This window comes from Jatropha curcas, chromosome 8 (assembly GCF_041381405.1).
Source record: "Jatropha curcas cultivar XTBG-Jc1 chromosome 8, XTBG_Jcur_1.0, whole genome shotgun sequence".
Classification (NCBI taxonomy): domain Eukaryota; kingdom Viridiplantae; phylum Streptophyta; class Magnoliopsida; order Malpighiales; family Euphorbiaceae; genus Jatropha; species Jatropha curcas.
In genome coordinates, this window is record NC_143158.1 from 20,044,422 (window position 1) to 20,069,243 (window position 24,822).

A 24,822-nucleotide genomic window follows, 5' to 3' on the forward strand; every position below is an offset into this window, starting at 1 on the left:
GTCTGCTGCGTTTGTATCTAGGAGGCATTGTTGGAGTTGATTATATGAAATTTTGGGTGGAGAGTGTTTGATTTGAGAGAAAAGGGAGAAGAAAAGAGAAAATTTGAGAGAGAAGAGGTGACGGCTAGGGCGTGCGAGATGGAAAAGAGGGGTTGAAGGCGTGCTCTTTAAATAGGGGCCCAATAATGAGTGGGTCTGATCGTGGCACGGCCGTGCTGTAAGCACGGCCTGGGCGTGCTCCTCTTACCTGCAAAACAAAAGAAGAACGTACCTTGCACGCGTGCTGACAAGCACGCCTTGGGCGTGCTTCTCTCTGACCTTTGGGCTGAAATTGTCGCAGTAGCACGGGCGTGCTACTGAGCACGGCTGGGCGTGCTCTTCTCTGCCTCTCAATTGAGAGTGCCTGTGGAGCACGGGCGTCTATAGCACGCTGGGCGTGCTTGTCCCTGCCTCTCAAGTGACCTTTCCCCCTTTTTTCTACGGCTTGGGCATGCGCTTCTCTGACCTTCAAGTGTGTTTTCCCTTTTCTATGGCACGGCGTGAGAGGCACGCTGGGCGTGCTCTTCTCTGACTCTCAAGTGTCACACCCTTGAAAAAGCACGGGCGTGCTGGGCACGCCTGGGTGTGCTTCCTCACCCCATGGCACGGGCGTGCACGGCCAGGGCGTGCTCGCTCTGGATTTTCACTTTTTCCTACAAAAAACTCTAACTAAAACAAAAGAACACTTATGGAGAAAATTTGGGAATTTGACAAATAAAACAAAATAAAACAAATAAATGCGAAAATTTAGCAAGAAAATTATGGGTTGTCTCCCACAAGCACTTTTGTTTAACGTCGTTAAGTTCGACGCACTTAGCCTAGTTTAGGCTAAGCAAGACCAATTGTACTCTTGATGGGTTCAAAGTTTCATTGATAGCTTCTCAAAGTTGAGCATTTACCTTGAAACTTCGATTTGACTTACCATCCACTATTTCAATCGCGCCATGAGGAAATTTCCTTGATTGTGAATGGTCCAGACCATCTAGAGCGCAACTTACCAGGAATAACCGGCCTAGAGTTATAGAGCAACACCTGCTGGCCTACCTTTAGATCCCTCATGATAATGCGCTTATCGTGCCATTGTTTAGTGCGATCTTTGTATATTTTGCACTTTCATAAGCATGGAGGCGCATTTCATCCATCATGTTTAGCTGTAACAATCGCTTTTGTCCACTTCCTTTGGCATTAAAGTTAAGAAATTGAATGGCCCAAAACGCCTTATGTTCTAACTCTACAGGAAGATGACAAGCCTTACCATACACCATGCGATATGGAGACATACCTATAGGCGTTTTGAATGCCGTTCTGTAGGCCCATAGAGCATCGTCTAGCTTTTTGGACCAATCCTTTCTTGATTGTCCAACAGTGGTTTCGAGGATCTTTTTGATTTCTCTGTTAGTGACCTCTACTTGTCCACTTGTTTGAGGATGATATGGAGTACCTACACGATGAGTGACACCATATTTTGCAAGAAGGGAATCTAAATATCTATTGCAAAAATGCTTACCTCCGTCCGTGATTATTGCCCTAGGAGTGCCATGCCTTGTAAAAATTTTTCTTGATGAAGCTCATCACACTTTTGGCATCGTTATTTGGAAGAGCAACAGCTTCTGCCCACTTTGACACATAATCCACCGCCACTAGAATGTATTGATTTGAATATGATGGTGGAAAAGGTCCCATGAAGTCCAGACCCCATACATCGAAGATTTCGACTTCAAGGATGCTGTTTAGGGCATTCATGTCTCTTCGAAATGTTACCTAACCTTTGACAACGATCACAAAGACGAACATAGTTATAAGCATCTTTAAAAATTAGGCCAATACAAACCACTTTCTAGTATACGCGCAGCTGTCTTTTTGCTCCAAAGTGACCTCCACATTCCATTGAATGGCAGAATTTAAGGACACTTTCTATTCAGTTTCCGGTATACATCTCCTGAAAAGCTGATCACTGCAATACTTGAACAAAAATGGCTCCTCCCAATAGTAGAATTTGATATCATGAAAAAATTTTTTCTTTGTTGGTAAGAAAAATTGGGAGGAGGAATTTTGCAAACAAGATAATTAACTATGTCAGCGTACCAGGGGGTTTGAGCATTTGCTACTAGAAGAAGTTGCTCATGAGGAAAGCTTTCATTGATTTGTAGCTCGCTTGTATCTTCTTCCCCCAATTCAAGCCTGGAAAGATGGTCAGCAACGAGGTTCTCGGTCCCCTTTTTGTCGCGAATTTCTAGGTCAAATTCTTGCAATAGAACCCAACGAATGAGTCTCGGTTTGCATCTTTCTTTTCCAGCAAGTATTTGATGGCGAGTGATCTGTGTAGACTATTGTTTTAGCTCCAATTAGATATGCCCTGAATTTGTCAAAAGCAAAAACAATAGCCAACATTCTTTTTCCGTAGTTGCATAATTTAATTGCGCATCATTCAATGTGCGACTTGCATAATAAATAACATGCAACTTCTTGTCTTTTCTTTGTCCAAGAACAGCTCCTACAGCATGATCACTAGCATCACACATGAGTTCAAAGGGTAAAGTCCAATCTGGTGTAGTGATGATCGGGGCTGAGATTAACTCCTTCTTCAACCTGTTAAAGCATCTAAACATCTTTGTCAAAATCAAAAGGAACATCTTTAACTAATAATTGCAAAGAGGTTTAGTGATTTTTGAGAAATCCTTTATGAATCTCCTGTAAAACCCTGCATGCCCAAGAAAACTTCTTATGCCTTCACTGTGTTAGGAGGAGGTAGTTTTTCAATTACCTCAATTTTTGCCTTGTCTACTTCAATCCCTTTTTGAGAGATTTTATGCCCTAAGACAATACCTTCACTAACCATGAAGTGACATTTTTCCCAATTTAACACAAGGTTAGTATCTTCACATCGTTGCATTACTAAAGATAAATTATGAAGGCATGCATCGAAGAAGAACCAAACACAGAAAAGTCATCCATGAATATTTCAATAAATTTTTCCACCATATCAGAAAAGATGGACATCATGCACCTTTGAAAGGTTGCAGGGGCATTGCATAGCCCAAAAGGCATTCTCCTATAGGCAAAAGTGCCATAAGGACAAGTGAATGTAGTTTTCTCTTGGTCTTCAGGGCTATAGGTATTTGGAAGTACCCTGAATAGCCATCTAAGAAACAATAAAAAGGATAACCTGCAAGTCTTTCAAGCATTTGATCAATAAAGGGAAGGGGAAAATGGTCTTTGCGTGTTGCTTTATTTTTTTCTATAATCTATGCACACACGCCAACCTGTGACTGTTCTTGTGGGGATTAATTCATTGTTTTCATTAGAAATAACAGTCATACCTCCCTTCTTTGGAACAACTTGGACAGGACTTACCCAATTACTGTCTGAAATTGGATAAATGATACCGGCATCTAGAGTTTATGATTTCAGCCTTGACTACCTCCTTCATGTTTGGGTTCAATCGCCTTTGGTGCTCGATTGAAGGTTTGTAGTCTTCTTCCATCAAGATTTTGCATGCACACACTTGGGCTTATTCCTTGTAGATCCGAGATAGACCACCCTAATGCTTTCTTGTGCCTTCGTAGAACCTGCAACAACCTTTCCTCTTGATCAAGCGTTAAGTGAGAAGAAATAATAACAGGAAAAGAATGGTTCTCACCTAAGAATGCATGTTTTAAATGAGGTGGAAGTTGTTTCAGTTCATGCTTAGGTGTTCCTTTTCTTTTTCATTCAAGATGCTTGATTCATTAATGTTATTTTCACATGCAAAGTGTTTCCACACATTCATCAACACATCAATTCTAAAACAGTCTCCATATCCATAGGAAGTTTACAAGATTTAAGTACATCAAAACAATCTCTTCCTGTCCAACTCTTAGAGTCAACTTACCCTCATAACATCAATTAATGCTCTTGCAGTTGCAAGAAAGGTCTTCCAAGGATTAGAGATCCTTCCCTGTCTTCATCAATGTCAAGAATAACAAAATCAACAGGAAAGATGAATGTACCTACCTTTACAAGCACGTCTTCTACAATCCCTCTAGGATATTTAATTGAACGATCTGCTAATTGCAAAGACATCCTTGTTGGTTTGAGCTCTCCCATACCTAGCATCTTAAAAACTTCATAGGACATAAGATTAATGCTAGCACCTAAATCTGCCAAAGCCTTTTCAAAGTCAAGATTACCAATGTTACAAGGGATAGAAAAACTTCCTGGATCTTTTAACTTTGGAGGCAGTTTGTTTTGGATAATTGCACTGCACTCCTCGTTAACATTACCGTTCCTTGATCATCAATTTTTCGTTTCTTGCTCAGATATCTTTTAGGAATTTAGCATAGCTAGGCATTTGAGCAAGAGCTTCAGCAAAAGGAATATTGATTTGAAGCTTCTTAAACACATCCAGAAACTTGAGGAAGCTCTTGTCATCTTGTGCTTTCTTTAATCTTTGTGGAAAGGGAACAGGGGGAACATAGGGTTTTACCTTTTCTTTCTTCTAAGTCAATGATAGGCACCTTTGGTTGTTCTTTTTCTTCTTTTCTTTCCTTGGTGGTTCATCTAATTGTTTGCCACTCTCAAGGTGATAGCCTGCACTTGTTCTTTTGGATTCTTTTCAGTATTGCTAGGTAACGTACCTTGAGGTCGAGATGCCATCATGTTTGCAAATTGCCCTAATGAATCTCCAAATTCTTATTGCAGCTGCTGGATTTTATGGTTCTCTGGTTTCATTCATGAATTCCATGTGTGATTTGGAAAGAGCAGTGAGGAGGTCATCATGAGATTTCTTTTCTGGAGGGTGGAAACCTGGTGGTGCATTCAAGGCATTGTTAGGATTACCATAGGATAGATTAGGATGATTCCTTAACCTGTTATCATATGAATTTGAATAAGGGTAATTCTTTCTTCCTTGATTCATCACATAGTTCACTTGCTCCAAAGTTTGTGGATTTAAAGAGTCCATGATGCATTCCCCAATTCCATGTTGTCCATTGCACCTATCACAAATTGCATAACAGAATTCACAGGATTAGTAGTTAACATGTCCAATTTCCTTACCATGTTATCTACCTTGGCATTAAGTGCTGTAATGGCGTCTATTTCATAGACTCCTGCGGTTCTTCTTCTTTCGGTATTGTTTTGGTAGTGGCTGTTGCTTGCCATCTCCTCTATCAACTCATATGCTTCATCAATTCCTTTCTTTTCAAAGGATCCACCTGCAGCTGCATCTAAGTAATTTTGATGTTAGGAGATAATGCATTATAGAAAGTTTGTACCTGTAACCACTTGGGCAAACTGTGATGTGGGCACTTTCTTAACAAGTCCTTGAATCTTTCCCAAGCTTCATACAAGCTCTCTTGATCATGATGAGCAAATGTCATTATCTCATTGCGCAACTTGGTGGTTTTTGAGGATGGAAAGAATTTAGCTAGAATTTTTGAGCTAATTCATCCCATGTGTAAAACTTCCAGCGGGACACGATTGTAACCATGATCTAGCTTTATCCCTAAGAGTGAATGGGAAAAGTCTTAATTTGATTGCATCTTCAGAAACACCATTTTGTTTGAATGTGTCACAAATTTCCAAAAATTGGTGATGTGAGCATTAGGATCTTCACTAGGCAAACCCCCATATTGGATCGAGGTAGAGAGCATTTGGATAATTGCGGGTTTAATCTCAAAGTTATTAGCTTCTACCCTAGGTCTAGTAATACTTGAGGTTGTCCCATTCAGATTAGGTGTTGTATCCCTTAAGGTACGGACCGGATGTTGAAGTGGTGGTCCACTATGTTTTTTTCGTTTTTTTTCGTTGGCCATGTCTGCTTGTTGTTCGAGTTTTATTTCTTGTGTTTTCTTGCAGCGTTGAGCCTTCGAAAGTTCTTTCAATTTCTGGATCAAAGATTAGAGGTTCAGTCTTCCTTGATCTTCTTTGCATAAAACACCTGGAACAGTTCTTAAAAGAAAATTAAATAAAAGAGTGTCTAAATTAACAATAGGGTAATTCGTATTGATATTGATACGCCAATCCCCGGCAACGGCGCCAAAAACTTGACAGCGTTTTTCGCAAGTGTACGAAATCGCAACAAGTAATAGAGTAAGAGAGTATCGTATCCACAGGGATTGTTTATCAATTACCAAAATTATGTTAACCTATTATTATTTAGACGATGATAAGAGAGATTGCTATAAGGTAAATAAAATTTAAAGTAAAACAGAAGAGATCAAAACAAAATTCAGGTGAAAAGAAATCAGAGATTAATACTAGGGAATTTGATTTCACTTAATTCTATCCAGCTTATCTATTAGTTCATTAATCAACTTTAATTGTTCAAGTAGGAGAACAACCCTAAAGTTACTAACAAGCTCTCCCGATGTATTGTTAGCTATTCTAATCCAGTTTAATTACTGTGAACACTCAAATTTTGAGGCTCAAAAGCCTGTTTTCTTCCGGACTGCGAACAGTCCGGCCGGACCGGAGGCCTTTCGGAAAGTTCATCGGAAATATGCCAATATGGTACTTGAAACGTCCGGAAAATAACGAGGATCTCGGAACTGGTCTCGGAATATTTTTTGGAGGTCCGGAACTCCCGGAAAAGCCCCCGGAATAAACCTGCCTGCCCCGGTGGCTCAGCCACCGGAGCCAGCCACCGAGCCGGCGGCCCATCCCGGCGGCTGAGCCGCCGGGAAGGCCGCCGACCCGGCGGCCCAGCCGCCGAAAGACCGGCGCTTGGCTGCGGGAAGGCCGCCGAGCCGGCGGCCCATCCCGGCGGCCCAGCCCCGGGCAGGCCGCCGACGAACCGGCGGCCCGGCCGCCGGGCGGGCCGCCGAGACCCGGCGGCCCGACCGCTGAGACCCGGCGGCCCGGCCGCCGGGAGGGCCGCCGATCCGGCGGCCCGCCGGCCCCGGCCGCCGAGACCCGCGGCCCGGCCGCCGGGAGGGCCGCCGATCCGGCGGCCCGGCCGCCGAGACTTGGCGGCCCGCCGCCGCCGGGCGGCGACCCCGGCCACCCGAAACAGTCCGTTTTGCGCCTATAAATACAGGCCTCGGGCCTCCTGTTTTCCACACACAGTCTGTATTGACGGACGCTCCTTCTCCCTCTCGCTCCTTGCGATTCTTTACTGCTTTTTTTGCATTTTAATTTAGCTTTTATTGCTTTCTTTCTTTGTTAAGTGGTCATTAAAATTAAATTAATTAATTTCCCTTAACGAGGAGCGTAACCCTGGAGTTAAGAAGTAGCCGTCGACTAAATCAGGTACACAAAAAACTAAACTCTGTCTTTTTTAATGTTAGCATTTCATGCATGCTTCTTTTCTACTCCTCTTAAATTCTATAACTGCATAAATGCATTCATACCATTAACTAGGCAAATAAATTGCCTCAATTAAATAAATTTAAGCTAAATACCCGGTTAATTAATGATCGTGGTATTAAAGCTTAAATTCGACAATATTGGCTAAAGCCTAGTTAATCAATAACTATGGTGAAATTGCTTTATTTCGAACAAGTTTTGGCTTAAGTCTAATTAATCAATAATTGTGACTAAAAGGCCCTAATTAAACACTTTTTCTTATTATGGCAATAAATTGCCTATAATTCAATTTAATTAATCACTTTAGGCAAACAAATTGCCTATAAGTGAAAATTAATCTTTTTAAAACGACAATCGCTTAAATCAAAAATTGGCTAAAAGCCTTTAATTAATCACTTTAGGCAAACAAATTGCCTATAAGTGAAGATTAACCTTTTTTGTAGCGACAAATCGCTTAAATTAAATTTCTTTGGCTAAAAGCCTTCAAACAATTTTTTGGCAATAAACTGCCTTAAATCAATCAACTTTGGCGACAATCGCCCAATTAGCATCATTTGGCAAATTAATTGCCTAAACCAATGTTTTGGCTTTAAAAGCCTTAAAACAATTTCGTTTTGGCACCAATGCCTTAAAAATCAATCTTTGGCAAGAATAAGCCCAAATGAAATTCTTTTGCGCTAAACGCCTACAAATTCAGTGCCTAATCCTTCAATCCTTGCACCAAGGCCTATCCTTCACCTTTGGCAAAATGCCTAAACAAAATGCACAAAGCATACACACACTCATGCATAAAGCATCCCATTCAAAGCCCTCTAAAAGAGGCCTATCGAACTACGTTGACTTTGATCTTCCATTCAAACGGAAGTACGTAGGCACGTTCGGGATCTAACCCCGAGCGGCAAGTCGAATCACATAAACATCTTTTTCATTGGTCTAAATTATTTCATCTTCCTTGCAAAACATTCATTTTTAAGTTAGTTTCATCAGCATGACATAGTCTCGGGATCCTCCTCGGGTTCGAAGACCATGCCTTAGACATTGGGCTAATTAATCTAGTAACTAGGTTAATTAAAATTGGAGTCACTTAGGGTTTTTCCTAGTTTACCCTAAAACAATTAAACAAGGTGGCGACTCATACATTCACGTGCATTTTTTCCTTTAGTCACATGCATTCATATGCCCATGACGTTTTGGGGAGGGGTTCACAGCTTGGCGACTTCACTGGGGAGTATTGCAATCTTTTTGCATAAGTGGACTACAATTGTTGTATGAACTAACCTATCCTTCTTTAGGGTAGTATGCTTTGTTTTGCAGGGTACCCTAGCACGAATCAAGTGTTCTTTCTTTAAGCATACTTGATGAGGAGATTTGAACTTAATTGACAAATTTGATTAAAACATTTAAAATTTATTGATTTATTTGCACGATTGAGAATCTTTTTCTCCATTACATAAAAAAATGAATTTCAAATGAATTTCTTCTCTCTCTGTTCAAATTTCTGAGTCTGGATAGCAAGTAGCGCTGATCGGCAGGTCTCCTTGATTATGTCGACGGACAGCCAAAGCGTCCTCCCTGTTGCCGCAAACCATCCCTAATCCTTTTGGGGATGGCCTATGGGCATGCGTACCATTGGACCCGCGCGAAACTCTTTGTTTCACATGTGGTTAGGTATATCCATGCTCAAGGCTCAAGGGTCCCTTTATAAGCCTATTCTCTATTTGTGTCATAGCCTATAGAACCTATCCTTTAGGACTGTATGCACCCAATGATGAAAATCATATCATAAACAGATTATGGTGTGTTGTTGTGCGCATTCATGGCATATCATAAACATTTGGGTAAACACAAAGAGAGCAGAAAACACCTTTTATCTTCAATCATGCACAGTTGGACAAAGAGTCAATCTACCTCATATCACTCCCATGATACACCAAACACTATACCTAATCCAACTACCCTTATCCTTACAGGTGCCCACAATCCGAGTGCCTACTCAAGTGCCAATCACACCTACAGTACTATCACCAGCTTCACCAGCTACACCAGCTTCACCCACAACTTCAACAACTTTACCTGCACCAATGGCATCGATTCCTGATATCCAAACCCTCATTGAACAACTCGAGGCCAGAATGGAGGCCAGAATGAATGAGGCATTGGCTGCCCAAAGGACTGCCCTCATAGCTGAATTGGGCAATGGTAATGGAAATGGGGCTTCAGCCGGAGGAAGTGGGCTTGCCACCTCCAATCAGGGGCCTGCTGCTGAACCAACAAACTCCGCCCTAAACCTGGATGACGTGCCTTCCAAAACTGCTTCTGAGCTGGAAGCTCAGAAAACGAGAGAAAAACTGGAAACCACCAAACAGAAAAACAATGAACCCTTTCCCTCGTTCCTTACGAGGAAAAGGGCCAAGGTGGCCCAAATGATCAACCGGCCTTCTGAGCAAGAACAGGTGAACATAATAATCAAGAGCCTACCGCCTGTTTACCAACAACAATTACAAGCCCAGTACCTACCAACATTCCAGTCGCTCATTGCCGCTGCTACGAAGGTAGAGGATTTACTTCAGATGGGGTAGCTGAAAGAAGACTCGGGGACCTCAAAATATAAAAAACATAGCCAATCTAGCAAAGTCCATGAAGTGGCAAGCGTCACCCACACGAATCCTTTACATGTGGGAAATATGAGAAATGGCAGTCAATCGAGAAGGACATATACTGATCTCGGGATGCCAATCCTTTCGGTATTCCGAGAGGCTGTCAAGGCAGACTACATCAAGCCTTTGGAAGCCGGGCCACCAAACCCATTACGAAGGAACTACAGAGCTGATGAATACTGTGAGTACCATCAGGGTAACGGGCACAAGACTGAAGCGTGCTGGACGCTTAAGAACCGCATCCAAGACCTGGTAGACGACGATTCAATCATCCCAAGAAGTAAGCCTAACATTAGCACCAACCCCTTATCAAATCACGGGGTAAATGCTATTATGGCTGACCAGGAACTGATCGATCCTTTCGAACTGTTCCTAGAAATGAATGACATCCGTATCCTGGACCTAAAAGGTTTATCTGAAGAGCCCGAAACAGTAACTGAACTAGAAGTGGAAGACTTCATGCAGCCTAGTCTCTTTGATGAGGTTGCAGTCATCACAGGAAATGACGGGAATCATGATCTGCTCAGCCTGATCAAGCCGAACAGAGGGCCTCTTACCAATTGGTACATCGAGGAGGAGCGCACTGCTGATAAACCCCTTCCCGAGTCAAACCTAGCACCAGAGTCCATTGTCAAGTCCTGTATTGAGTCTGAATCTGAGTCGGAAACCGAGTCAAGAACCAGTTCCACTTCTGAGTCATCAGTGTCGGATCTAGAAGATCCAGATGTTAAATTCGATGTAACCTTTGAAGACGATTCCGTCATATGTAATAAAGGCCTGCAAATTCTTGATTACCCCGTGTGTTTATTTTTCCAAGCATTTCCAAGCAAAAATAATCAGATAAATGAAGTAAAAAAATGAAAAAGTAAAAATAATAATCGGCAAAGAAGAAAATGAACACACATACATTGCATCTGATTGCATGAACAGGGAACAGGTCAGTGAATGTTTGAAGAAATTTGCTGATTGTTTTATGTGGAGGGCCAGTGACATCACGGGAATTGACCCAGCAATAGTGGTGCACAAAATTCCAGTATATCCAGAGGCTAAGCCAGTGAAGCAAAAGCTAAGGAGGCTAAAGACGGAGTGGTCCTTGAAGATCAAGGAGGAAGTAGCTAAGCAATTGGAAAACAAGTTCATAGAACCCATTGCCTACCCGACCTGGTTAGCAAACATAGTGCCAGTTCCTAAGAAGGATGGAAAGGTGCGAATGTGTGTGGATTACCGGGACTTGAACAAAGCATGTCCGAAGGACGATTTTCCCCTGCCACATATCGATCTATTGGTGGACCGAATGGCTGGACATGAGATGGTCTCCTTGACTGATCTCGCAGTCGGATATAACCAAATAATGATGCATCCGCCAGACAAAGAGAAGACGGCATTCATCACAGAATGGGGGACTTACTGTTACAGGGTTATGCCTTTTGGGCTCAAAAATGCCGGGGCAACTTACCAAAGAATGGCAACGACCATCTTCCACGATATGATTCACAAAGAGGTAGAAGTGTATGTGGATGATATGGTGGTTAAATAAAAAACAACTGAAGACCATACAACAGCACTTGAGAAGTTCTTCTTTAGACTTCGAAAGTACAACCTAAAGCTCAATCCAGCAAAGTGCCTCTTTGGAGCTACATCTGGAGTGTTTCTGGGGCATTTGGTCAGTCACAAGGGCATAGAAATTGATCCGTCGAAAGCCAAGGCCATTTTAGGAATGCCAGCACCACGGACCGAGAAGGAAGTGCGAGGTTTTCTGGGTAGGCTACAATACATCAGTCGGTTCATCAATCAGTTGGCTGATACTTGTGGTCCTATTTTCAAACTACTCAGGAAAGGAGTAGCGGTCAAATGGAACGAGGATTGTCAGAAAGCTTTTGATCAAGTCAAGCAATACCTGCTATCCCCACCAGTTTTACAACCACCAAGGCTAGGAAAGCCTTTGCTATTGTACCTATCAGTGACAGAAGAAGCTATGGGTGCAATGTTAGCTCAGCAAGCAGAAGATACAAGGGTAGAAAATGCCGTGTATTACCTCAGCAAGAGGATGCTAGAATACGAATTGAAATATAATAAAATAGAGAAGCTGTGTTTGGCTCTGGTCTGGGCATGTACAAAGCTGCAGCATTACCTCTCATCTTACACTACGCTCGTTATTTCTGAATCGAACCCCTTGAAATTCCTTATGGAGAGGCCGGTTCTAGACTGTAAGATGGCTAAGTGGGTGTCAGTGCTCGCAGCCTATGACCTGAAATTTGTACAAAGAAAGGCAGTGAAGGGCGGAGCCTTAGCTGATCAATTAGCGGAATTACCGGTCGAAGACCAAATGCCGGAGGTGAAATTTCCCGATGAGGACTTGTTAAGCTTGGAAAGTGAAGCCTGGGAGATGTACTTCGATGGGGCTTCGAACTATCATGGAAATGGGGTTGGAGTTGTATTCAAAACTCCCTGTGGAGAATACATCCCAATTGCAGTTAAACTAGATTTCGCTTGCACCAACAACGAAGCCGAATATGAAGCTTGCATCAAGGGGTTAGAAGCGGCCCTTGAAAAGGAAATAAAATTCCTCAGGGTTTTCGGAGATTCCAACCTAATAGTCTCCCAAGCCCTAAGGAAATGGAAGATTAAAGAAGAACGTTTGGTTCCTTACCTACAACGTTTGGACGAATTGGCTCAGCAGTTTGAGGAGTTATCGTTCCACTACCTGCCGCGAGCCAAGAATCAGTTTGCCGATGCCCTAGCTACTTTGGCCTCCATGGTTAATGTAGAGGGAGACCAAGTCATTCGACCTCTGACAGTCCGGCTACAGAAACAGCCAGCACATGTTATGAATTTGGTGGATGACAAGCCTTGGTACTGGGATATACAGAATTATCTTCAGGGTGAAGCCTATCCGGGGGGATCCACTAAAACTGATCAACGGACATTGAGACAGTTAGCATCTGGATATTTCCTTACTGAGGGAATTCTGTACAAAAGAAGTTGGAATGGCTTGCACCTGAGGTGCGTTGACGAAGAAGAGGCTCAAACCATCATGGATTCCTTACATAATGGGGAATTTGGTCCACACATGCATGGGATGGCCCTGGCTCGGAAAATTATGAACCTGGGTTATTACTGGTCAACTATGAACGAAGATTGCGTGAGACACACACGGAAATGCCACGAGTGTCAAATCTTCGCTAAACTGCAAAGGCAGCCTCCGGTCAATCTGAATCCCATAGCCTCACCATGGCCTTTCGCAACTTGGGGCATAGACGTAATTGGAAAGATCCATCCGAAGGCCTCTAATGGCCACCAATTTATCCTGGTTGCTGTTGATTATTTCACAAAGTGGATCGAGGCAGCCTCCTATTCGGTTTTGAATGCCAAGAAGGCAGCACAGTTCGTTCGTACCAACATCCTTTGTCGGTATGGAACACCATTCGAGATTATCACTGATAATGGATCTCATTTTCAAAATGAGTTTTCAGACTTGCTGAAGCGAAAGAAGATCCAGCATCATAAGTCCTCTCCCTACCGTCCACAAACAAACGGGGCCGTTGAGGCTGCAAACAAGGCCATAAAAGTCATTTTGCAGAAGACGGTGCAGAAGCATAGGGCATGGCACGAACAGTTACCATTTGCCTTGTGGGGATACAGGACCTCCATCAGAGCGCCCACCGGGGCAACCCCGTATTCCTTAGTGTATGGTATGGAAGCAGTGCTGACTATTGAGCTGGAAGTTCAGTCGGCAAGAATCATCCGAGAAAGCCGGATCAGCGAAGCAGATTGGGCCGAGAATTATCATATGCAACTCTTGGGTATGGACGAAAAGCGATTGCGAGCAATCCACCAGATTCAAGTTTATCAAAGGAGGATAGCGCGGCATTTTAATAAGAAGGTTAAAAATCGGAAACTCGAAGAAGGTTGTTTGGTTCTGAAAGAAATTAGACAGCCAATCATAGACCCACGTGGGAAGTTCCGTCCTCATTGGGCTGGGCCCTATGTGTTGAAGAAGATATTATCCGGCGGAGCCGTCGTCTTGACTGATTTAGATGGTTTGGAATTTACAAATCCATGTAATTTAGATCAGTTGAAAAGATATTATGTGTGATCATTGCATGATGTAAATGAACTACATTAGGCCTGATTCTCTTTGGAAAAAAGAAATTATATATCGGAGATATGTAGGCAACCCTCATTGGGTGCGGTCTAAGCATTAGTAAAAAAAAAAAAAAAAAAATCATCATTTCACAAATTTCATGCTTCTTTGCCAAAAAAAAAAAGGAGAAAAGGAAAATAAGAAAAAACCCGCTAAGTTGAAAACCCGAAAGGGCGACTTAGGCAAAAGTCGTGGCCCGCTAAGCTGAAAACCCGAAAGGGCAGCTTAGGCAAAAGTGGGTAGCTCGCTAAGCTGAAAACCCGAAAGGGCGGCTTAGGCAAAAATTAGAGCTTAAATAAATAAAGTTGGAAAATGCTTGGAAAGCTAAACAACATTCTCAATTTAAGCAATAAAGTCAAGAAAGTGAAAGAATCCAAAATAAAGCTAAGTCCAAGACAAAAGTATAAAACATACATTCCAAAAATCCAAAATTCCAAATAAAGGTCAAACAACAATGAAAGTCCAAAAAGCCTATAGAAGTCTAGGCATCCCGTCGCCTCCGCGGGGCGGCATCCTCTGAGTCTCCTATCTGCCCAGCCTCGCCGGTCTGAGGAGCCAACACAATCTCCTCACCAGTCCCAACCTCATCCTCAGCATCAGCCTGAACCCAACCTTCGAGTACGCTCAGCAGTGCAGTCCTCCTTGGTCTCTCAATTGGCCAGACAGTAGTAATGAACCAAGCCCGATACTCAGGAGAAGTCTGAACACTGGCAGGGTTAGGCAAAGGCCTAACCATTTGATGATCTCTTACCCAAGCCCTAAGGACAGCTCGGGTAACACCTGGAGTGATGGCCGAATCAGCTGAAAAGTCATCCATAACCGGAACAGTTTGATCTATCCCCATTTGTCTCAAAACGCGCAAAGCGCAGTACCAAGTACAATGGGTGAGGCCCAGAAGATAAACCCGAGAATGGCGAAAGCTGACCTGGATGAAACGGGTAACATTGTACCAAGGAACGAACCACAATATCTCATCGGGGCCCAACTCAATCAGCCATGAAGTCCATGCATCAGTAGAAGGGCGTGTGATCAAGATCCTCCGGGTACGATACTGAGAAGGATTGTAGGGTAAAAGAGTAGGAGCGGCAACCACTTGGAGATGGTCCCTCAACCATACCTGAGTAATGGATCCTTTCTGTTACAATGAAATAATAAAAGGAAAAGGAAATGGGAAAGGTAGTAAGGGGAAATACCTGGAGAATGATGGGAGAGACTGTCCATTCCTCAAACCCTAAAGCAGCCCTGTCGAGGCTCCTAATAGTCTCTACCAGTACGAGACCACCGATGCAACCCATGTCTTCCATTTGCCAAACCATGGGGCAAAGGCACAGATCCCCGAAGCCTGGGTCCCGGTTAAACAAGAAGCCAGCCAACAAACAGAAAACTAAAGCCCGCATCCTCAGCCTCATCCGGTCTGGGTCATCTGGTTGAGCCTCTGAGAACTCATCAATCAGGGGCAGCAGATCGCTTTCTGGTCATTAACGATCATAGCTCTAGCTTGGGGCCGGCTAAATCGAAACAGGGTCTCAAACGATCTAATATACCCAGCTTTTATCTCATGCCTGACCAAAGGGGCATTAGGGTCACATCCCACAATGGCACAAAACTCCTCAAAAAGAGGGCACATCTCTTCCATCATGGCCCCGAACCGGAAAACGTGGGCCTCAGGGTCCCAAAATCTAATGCAGGCCCTCAAAAAATCCCAATCAATTACCACACCTCTGAGAGTAATGGCAGGAGAAAGACCGTACCTCCCCAGATTGATCTTTTCAACTTTGGAGAGACTCCTAGTCCAGCTGTGCATGCTATGGTTATAGGGATTCATTGTTCTTTTCTTTTTTTGTTTATGTTATCTTTCCTAAAAAGAAAAATGATAAATAAATAAAAATAATAAAAGACCAAAAAAAAAAAAAAAAAAAAAAAAAAAGAGAAACTGAAATAAAATCCTTTTTGTTTTTTTTTTCTTTTCCTCTCAGACCTAATAAACCATGCATACATGTTTTTTTTTAATACTAATCAAGTTTTTTTTCAGTACAAGATACATATCAAGTGCAGGTACAGACAAAAGTTCAGTACAGTAATAAAAATGTAGAGCAGAAGCTATCAGCGGCGGGGCCTCCTCCTCCTCTGATCATCAAAGGCCATCTGAGTCCAGGCCACAGCCACTTCTTGCTGCAATCCAAGAATCAGCTCCATCATCTGATTAACCAACCTGACAGGAACCTGAAAGTTATACAGAGAAAGACACGAGTCAATATCAAAGCTCTTACAAATCCTTTTTGTGAGAGATGTATCAGGTTTTACCTCAGTAATGTCCTCGGAAGGAAGAGCCAGCCGATCCACATTCTCCAGGGAGACTTCTCGAGTAGCTGGAGGGCCGTCGGGTACAAAGTGGGAAATACTGTAGGGTAGGCGGAGCTTAACCAGATCCGGATGAAGCGGCCCGGTAGCCTCCAGAATGGCCCGGGGAGCCCTAGAATGGCCCGCCGATCGGCTAGGCCCGGCCTGCGAAGAGCCCCCAACCGGAGTAGAAGAAGTAGGATCAGTCACAGGCCTCCTCCTTGGAGTCCTAGTTGAGGGACCCGAAGCTCGGGAAGAACGAGTGCCGAACGGCTGAGAAGGAGCCGGTCCCTGGAAATTATCGAGACGAGATCCAATGGGCTGCATTAAAGTAATGCGGCAGAATTCATCATAATCTCCCTCCATAACGAACTCCAAGTATGGAATGCCCTCGGTATGAGTAGCAGTGAGCACCATCTGTTTGCCCGCTCGCATGTCAGTGGGAGGGGGATAAGGGACAGAACGGCAGCCTCTTATTTGGATGTCCACTCTTTCGCCCAAGTAATATCGTCGTAAGAATGGATGCGACAGAACCACCCTCCGCTGAGTCAAAGTGTCTGACCGCTGGAAGCCAGAATCAGCCTGAATCCAGCTCTGTAGACGGGCAGTCATTGGCCCCACTTCAACCTACAAGATTTTTATGTTAATAAATCATTTTTATTTAACATATCTAAAATCATTAAAGCACATACCAGTTCCAAAGAGCATGTATCAAAGAAGGCTCTCAGCTCCTTCAGCGATTTCTTGCGCCGAGCAGCGTGAAGACGTGATTTGTACCATCTCCAAGCCAAAGGGGCCAGCCCTAATTCAAGGTCAGGCTGAAGCAGCTCGGGGCGAGTGTAAGGAAAGTATTCGAATGCCCAAGTCTATGTAAAAAAAAAAAAAAAAAAAAAAAAAAAAAAAAAAAAGAAGAGTCAGTGAAAAAAAAAAAAGAAAAATGTAGGAAAAGGAGAATGTTCCTTACATTACCTCCCAGAAGTAGTAAGTCCCGCTGAGTTTGCAGTGACCTCGACTCAGAGCACACATATCATCATACATGCGGCTCAGAATAGCACCGGCCCAGTCATACTCCTTTAAATGGGCCAGATTCTCCAAACTCTTCAAGATAGAGGGGTTAAATCTCTCTTTTCTGTTGGACCAGAAGGTCGAAGCAAATAATAGCAGCAAGGTAAATCTGGCTACCTGAGTAGCCGTCAGCTCTCCCCGCCCAAATCTAGCATAGATGTCAGGGGCCTGGAGGGATAACCAGCGCCTAGAAACGCTCAACGCGGGAGAAACCGTGCCAGGCTCGACAATCCGGGGCAGGTCCAGCCCAATCAACTCCAACATTCGGTCAGAGGAGATCTCAGACCTCCAATCATCATACAGCTCAATCGGTCGAACTCCGAAAGGGATTCCGGAAATCACAGAAAAATCCGTAGGGGTCATTGTCAGCTCGCCCCAAGAAAAGTGGAAGGTGTTGGTAGTGTCCCACCACCTCTCGGCCAAAGCACCCAATAATTCCTTGTGATTGTTCCGAGCCATGTCAAGGTGTCTCAGATAACCCAGATAAGACGGGCGGATAATTGCACCCACCGGGTGGCTGTAATCAAGAATTTCGGGCGGAATTCCAGCTATTGAACTCTCGCCGACATCCAACTTAATACGGCAATCCTAAAAGGTAAAATAACCTAAGAGTTACTCCTCGGTTCCTTACTAAGGGTAATATCTTAGTGCCTTCCTAGCATGCATACTGATAAAGATAATAACCAAAAAATTACAATTTTGGCCCAAGGCCCAAAAAATCACAATTTGGCCCAAGGCCCAAAAAATTCGCATTTGGCCTAAGGCCCAATAAAATTCATTGTTTGGCCTAAGGCCCAAAAAATCACATTCTGGCCTAAGGCCCAAAAAAATCACATCTGGCCTAAGGCCCAATAAAATTCCCCTTTGGCCTAAGGCCCAAAAAATCACAATTTGGCCTAAGGCCCAACAAAAAATTCACATTTTGGCCCAAGGCCCAAATAAATAAATGAGAAATGAGCTTACCTGGGCAAAGATGCCGGTCACGGAGGCGTGGGTATCAGCTTCCACCGCCAGATTGGCATCATCAAGGGAGATCCCCAGAGACTCCAGAAAGTCTTCATCACTGCTATAGCCTGCCATGGTGAGAAAGTTGAGAGAATTGGAGAAGCTCTTTGTTTTTTGAAAGTTTGGAATGAATGAAAAATGAATTCTTAAGCTATTTATAAGGAAAAGGCTAAAAGGCGGGTCTTCCGGACGCGTCTGATTTTCGCCTCCAAAATTTGGTCTTCAAACAACCACCGACGCCCATAAATCATTTTTATGGTTGCCGGTGGGGGGCAACTGTGAACACTCAAATTTTGAGGCTCAAAAGCCTGTTTTCTTCCGGACTGCGAACAGTCCGGCCGGACCGGAGGCCTTTCGGAAAGTTCACCGGAAATATGCCAATATGGTACTTGAAACGTTCGAAAAATTACGAGGATCACGGAACTGGTCTCGGAATATTTTTTGGAGGTCCGAAACTCCCGGAAAAGCCCCCGGAGTGAACTTGCCTGCCCCGGTGGCTCAGCCACCGGAGCCAGCCGGCGGCCCATCCCGGCGGCTCAGCCGCCGGGAAGGCCGCCGACCCAGCGGCCCAGCCGCCGAAGGACCGGCGGCTTGGCTGCGGAAAGGCCACCGACCCGGCGGCCTATCCTGGCGGCCCGGCCGCCGGGCAGGTCGCCGACGGACCGGCGGCCCGGCCGCCGGGCGGGCCGCCGAGACCCGGCGGCCCGACCGCCGGAAGGGCCGCCGGGAGGGCCGCCGGGCCGGCGACCCGGCCACCCGAAACAGTCCGTTTTGCGCCTATAAATACAGGCCTCGGGCCTCCTGTTTTCCACACACAGTCTGTATTGACGGACGCTCCTTCTCCCTCTCGCTCCTTGCGATTCTTTACTGCTTTTTTGCATTTTAATTTAGCTTTTATTGCTTTCTTTCTTTGTTAAGTGGTCATTAAAATTAAATTAATTAATTTCCCTTAACGAGGAGCTTAACCTGGAGTTAAGAAGTGGCCGTCGACTAAATCAGGTACACAAAAACTAAACTCTGTCTTTTTTAATGTTAGCATTTCATGCATGCTTCTTTTCTACTCCTCTTAAATTCTATAACTGCATAAATGCATTCATACCATTAACTAGGCAAATAAATTGCCTCAATTAAATAAATTTAAGCTAAATACCCGGTTAATTAATGATCGTGGTATTAAAGCTTAAATTCGACAATATTGGCTAAAAGCCTAGTTAATCAATAACTATGGTGAAATTGCCTTTATTTCGAACAAGTTTTGGCTTAAGTCTAATTAATCAATAATTGTGACTAAAAGGCCCTAATTAAACACTTTTTCTTATTATGGCAATAAATTGCCTATAATTTAATTTAATTAATCACTTTAGGCAAACAAATTGCCTATAAGTGAAAATTAATCTTTTTAAAACGACAAATCGCTTAAATCAAAAATTTGGCTAAAAGCCTTTAATTAATCACTTTAGGCAAACAAATTGCCTATAAGTGAAGATTAACCTTTTTTGTAGCGACAAATCGCTTAAATTAAATTTCTTTGGCTAAAAGCCTTCAAACAATTTTTTGGCAAATAAACTGCCTTAAATCAATCAACTTTGGCGACAATCGCCCAATTAGCATCATTTGGCAAATTAATTGCCTAAACCAATGTTTTGGCTTTAAAAGCCTTAAAACAATTTCGTTTTGGCACCAATGCCTTAAAAATCAATCTTTTGGCAAGAATAAGCCCAAATGAAATTCTTTTGGCTAAAAGCCTCAAAATCAACATTTTGGCACCAAGTGCCTAAATCCTTCAACCTTTTTGGCAAAATGCCTAAACAAAATGCACAAAGCATACACACACTCATGCATAAAGCATCCCATTCAAAGCCCTCTAAAAGAGGCCTATCGAACTACGTTGACTTTGATCTTCCATTCAAACGGAAGTATGTAGGCACGTTCGGGATCTAACCCCGAGCGGCAAGTCGAATCACATAAACATCTTTTTCATTGGTCTAAATTATTTCATCTTCCTTGCAAAACATTCATTTTTAAGTTAGTTTCATCAGCATGACATAGTCTCGGGATCCTCCTCGGGTTCGAAGACCATGCCTTAGACATTGGGCTAATTAATCTAGTAACTAGGTTAATTAAAATTGGAGTCACTTAGGGTTTTTCCTAGTTTACCCTAAAACAATTAAACAAGGTGGCGACTCATACATTCACGTGCATTTTTTCCTTTAGTCACATGCATTCATATGCCCATGACGTTTTAGGGAGGGGTTCACAGATAGCTACGTGACGCAGCTCACTTTCTGGACCATTGCCACGTATCCAAACAGAATGTAAAACCGTTATTGTCGGCTTTCAAGGTGATGTGACCTTAATTGGAGTTGTGTGACGCAACTATCAGTGCCGTCACGTAACTTATAGCTACATGATGCAACTCTACTATAAATCAGCCACCCTCCATTTGGTTTAAATTAATCCTTGGGTTTAAAGACTTCCGGTCAATCGTGATCCCTCATTCCGCGTCCTCGTATCCTCATCGGGTTAGGCGGGGACATAAAGACACGCGTCAACAGTTTGCCTCCTGTGAACCCCTCCCCAAAATATCATGGGCATATGAATGCATGTGACTAAGGAAGAAATGCACGTGAATGAATGAGTCGCCACCTTGTTTAATTGTTTTAGGGTAAACTAGGAAAAACCCTAAGTGACTCCAATTTTAATTAACCTAGTTACTAGATTAATTAGCCCAATGTCTAAGGCATGGTATGCAAACCCGAGATGGATCCCGAGACTATGTCATGCTGCTAAACTAACCAAAATGAATGAATGTTTGCTTTGCAAGGAAAATGAAGTAATTGGACCAAATGAAATGTTTGAATGAATTCGACTTGCCACTCGGGGTGAAATCCCGAACGTGCCTACGTACTTCCGTTTGAATGGAAGATCAAAGTCAACGTAGTTCGATAGGCCTTCTTTGAAGGGCTTTGAATGGGATGCTTAATGCATGAGTGTGTGTATGCTTTATGCATTTTTGTTTAGGCATTTTGCCAAAGAATTGATTGTTTTAGGCATTTGTTGCCAAAATGTTGATTGGGCAATTTTATTGCCAAAAATTGACTGATTTAAGGCTTTTAGCCAAAAAGATTGATTTAGGCAATTTGATTGCCAAAATGATTGATTTTAGGCGCTTGTCGCCAAAATGATTGATTTTAAGGCTTTTAGCCAAAAGATTGGTTAGGCGATTTGTTGCCAAAATGATTAAGGCATTTGTGCCAAAGGTGTTTTGTTGGGCGATTGTCGCCAAAATGATTAAGGCAATTTTATTGCCAAAATTGATGATTTGAGGCTTTTAGCCAAAAAGTTTGATTTAGGCAATTTGTTTGCCAAAAGTTGATTGGGCGTTTGACGCCAAAAATTGATTTAAGGCTTTTAGCCGAAAAGAGTTGATTTAGGCAATTGTTGCCAAAAGGTTGATTGGGCGATTGTCCCCAGAATTGATTGATTTAAGGCAATTGTGCCAAAATGAATTGATTTAAGGCTTTAAAGCCAAAAGATTGATTAGTTTTAAGGCATTTTGCCAAAGCTTTGATTCAAGCGATTTGTCGCTATGAAAAAAGAATTAATTCTCACTTGTAGGCAATTTGTTTGCCAAAAGCGATTATTAAAGACTTTTAGCCAAAATATTGCTTTAAGCGACTTGAAAACTGATTAATTCTCACTTGTAGGCAATTTGTTTGCCAAAAGTGATTTATTAAAGGCTTTTAGCACAAATTTTGATTTGAGCGATTTATCGCTGAAAAACTTGATCAATTCTCACTTATAGGTAATTTGTTTGCCTAAAGTGATTAATTAAATTGAAATATAGGCAATTTATTGCCATAATAAAAAAAGTGTTTAATTAGGGCCTTTTAGTCACAATTATTGATTAATTAGACTTAAGCCAAAAACTGTTCGAAATAAAGGCAATTTCACCATAGTTATTGATTAACTAGGCTTTTAGCCAGTATTGTCGAATTTTAGGCTTTAATACCACGATTATCGATTAACCGTGCATCTAAGCTTAATTTTATTTAATTGAGGCAATTTGTTTGCCTAGTGGATGATATGAATGCATTTATGCAGTTATAGAATTTAGGAGGAGTAGAAAAGAAGCATGCATGAAGTGCTAAAATTAAAAAAGACAGAGTTTAGTTTTGTGTACCTGATTTAGTCGACGGCCACTTCTTAACTCCAGGTTAAGCTCCTCGTTAAGGGAAATTAATTAATTTAATTTAATTTTAATGACCAAATATCAAAACAAAGAAAGCAATAAAATCTAGCTAAAATGCAAGAAAGCAGTAAAGAATTCGCAAGAAGCGAGAGGGAGAAGGAGCGTCCGTCAACACAGACTGAGTGTCGAAAAAAGGAGGCCCGAGGCCTGTATTTATAGGCAAAAAAAAACGGACTGTTTTCAGTGGCCGGGTCGCCGGCCCGGCGGCCATCCCGGCGGCCGGGCCGCCGGTCCGTAGGCGGCTGGGCCGCCGACTTGACGACCTTCCCGGCGGCCGAGCCGCCGGTCCTTCGGCGGCTGGGCCGCCGGGTCGGCGGCCTGACCGGCGGCTGGGCCGCCGGCTCAGCGGCTGGCTCCGGTGGCTGAGCCACCGGGGCAGGCAGGTTCACTCCGGGGGCTTTTCCGGTAGTTCCGGACCTCCAAAAAATATTCCGGGACCAGTTCCGTGATCCTCGTAATTTTCCGGACGTTTCAAGTACCATATTGGCATACTTCCGGGGAACTTTCCGAAAGGCCTCCAGTCCGGCTGGACTGTTCGCAGTCGGAAAAAATAGGCTTTTGAGCCTCAAAAAATTTGAATATTCACAGGCGACTGCAGCCGCCTTTAAGGGCGGCCGCCACCACCGCGGCCGGGAAAACCGGCTTTTCGAGTCTCAAAATTTGAGTATTCACAGTTGCCCCCCACCGGCAACCATAAAAATGATTTATGGGTGTCGGTGGTTGTCTGAAGACCAAATTTTGAGGATGGGCAGCGGAGGAAACCCCGCCGTGGTTTTTTTTTTTTTTTTTTTTTTTTTTTTTTTTTTTTTTTGAAAATGAAATGATCAAATGCATGGATTTATGTTGGTAACTTAAAGATGTTTTTGCCTCTTAATGAGGGCTTAAAAAGAAGTTTTGCCTCTTAAAGGACTTGAAAAGAGAGGTTTTGCCTCTTAATGAGGACTTGAAAATAGATTTTGCCTCTTAATGAGAGCTTGAAAAGATGTTTTGCCTCTTAGAGGACTTGAAAAGATGTTTTGCCTCTTAATGAGGGCTTGAAAAGAGATTTTGCCTCTTAATGAGGGCTTGAAAAGATGTTTTGCCTCTTAGAGGACTTGAAAAGATGTTTGCCTCTTAGAGGGCTTGAAAAGATGTTTTGCCTCTTGATGAGGGCTTGAAAAGAGATTTTGCCTCTTAGAGGACTTTGAAAAGATATTTTGCCTCTTAATGAGGGCTAGAAAAGATGTTTGGCCTCTTAGAGGACTTGAAAAGATGTTTTGCCTCTTAATGAGGGCTTGAAAAGAGATTTGCTTTATTTTTACTTTTCTCATTGAGAACCAAGGGTCCACCTAAAGTCGAAATGATCAAATGGCTTGGTTTTGGATGAAAAAGGGTTGGTTATTGGTTAGGGTTTCACCCTAGGTTTTATGTAAGAAAGTTAACCATTAACCGGGTTCTACCCTGGGTTTGGGTAAAAGAGATTGACGATGGTTGGGTTCCACCCTGGGTTGTGTATGTTTTTTTTTTAACACTTGCCCCTGAATTCGACTTGGAGGATTTTGCCCCCTGCTTGAGGGAATTGATGCCTTTATTAGCTGAAACAGAATTTCTTCTTAATGAAAGACTAAAATTCTGTGATTACTTCTGTGATGGGAGAATGGTGAAGGTTCTTATCACTTCTTGCCCCCAGAATGGTGCTGACCATGGAATACTTCAAAACATTGGTGTTGTATTTGTCCTTTCGATCGAGGAATCAAAGAGAACAAGGTTACTTATATGACTCGAGGAAACGGACAATGTGGATGACATCGCTCGTCTGAAAGGATCGAAGAAACGATGGTCCGAGTGGAGACGAGGTATTAAAGAATTACCTCTCAATGATTATGTTTGACACTTTTTTAGGGATTGTTTTGACATTTTTCTCTCTCCCTCTTTCTTCGAGGAATGACTCAAAGAGTGACGCTTGAGAATGACTCGATTTTTGTGGCCCGTTGTGGAATGACCACTGGTGATGGAGACTTGATTTTAGAGACTCGATTTAGAGACCCAAAGTT

General features: G+C 43.0%; 1 non-coding gene across 1 annotated transcript; it reads left to right on the forward strand.

Moving 5' to 3' along the window:
* Positions 1-5,311: 5,311 nt before the first annotated feature.
* LOC149494307 (small nucleolar RNA R71) lies at positions 5,312-5,417 on the forward strand. Its single transcript, XR_016322372.1, has one exon. It is a non-coding gene; the product is annotated as a small nucleolar RNA R71 (small nucleolar RNA).
* The last annotated feature ends 19,405 nt before the right edge of the window (positions 5,418-24,822 follow it).